The sequence below is a fragment of the Lutra lutra genome, chromosome 5 (genome assembly GCF_902655055.1).
Source record: "Lutra lutra chromosome 5, mLutLut1.2, whole genome shotgun sequence".
NCBI classification, from domain to species: domain Eukaryota; kingdom Metazoa; phylum Chordata; class Mammalia; order Carnivora; family Mustelidae; genus Lutra; species Lutra lutra.
The window spans coordinates 13775235-13776203 of NC_062282.1; positions in this window are offsets into that span (position 1 = coordinate 13775235).

The window sequence follows — 969 nt, forward strand, 5'->3', positions numbered from 1 at the left end:
ACAATAAATAAATGGGAAGGAAGAAAATAGAAAAAAAAAGAATAATCTAGCATCGTCTACAAGTTATCAGTTGAATTAACTAGAACATTTATTATTTGAGGCTCAGTAGAAAACAGGCAATAGTCCTCTTGAAATTACTGTTGGGGCATATCTCTGCAAAAAGAAATCTCAAAGCTTAGTATTTATAGGATATACCATTGGGAGTAAAACACATGTGAAAAATATCATGATAGAAGGCCTTTATTTAAAGTGCGGTTGAAGGCCGCTGACTCATTGGATAACTGGAGTATTTGTGGCTTGAGTAATGGCTGAGCCAAGAATCTTGGAGTCAGTTAGACTCTTTCTTCCTTGGAAAAAAAAAAAAAAAGGAAGGGTCAAGAAAATTCTATCCCACTCTATCTTGGATATTTTGTTCAACAATGATTTTGACCAACCCCAAATTCCTCAAATGAGGGAGGAATGTGCAGTGTTTTTGTAACCTTGATTAACTGTGCTATTATTCCCTACAAGGAGGCATACCCACAGGAAGGCAAGAGGTAGAAAGGAAAGAGCTAAACCGAGAAACTGTTTTTGTTCCTAGATGATGGATGTTTTATGAATGGGGTCAGTGCCACTTCTGATCTCATCCTGAGAAAAGCCACTCTTTAACCAAAGGGGCAAAATATTTGGACTCAAGTGTGAAGTAACTTGGTTGACTCGACTAAACATCTGAAGAAAATCTTAAGTTATTCCGATATGGTATAATCGATGATTTATTTTCCTGAAGTTGTGTTTCTTTCTGCATGTTTTCTGCCTGGGTGAAAATGATCATTTTTCAGTTAGGTTCTTGGAACTGCCATGGCCCAGGGTTGCTATTTACTGTGAACTCCCTGGTCCTGGGTTAGCAGGGATCTGGTCATCTCAGGGATGCTGTTGAGCACAGTTAAGCAAGGATATTCTGGAGCCAGATGTCCTGGGCACAAACCCCAG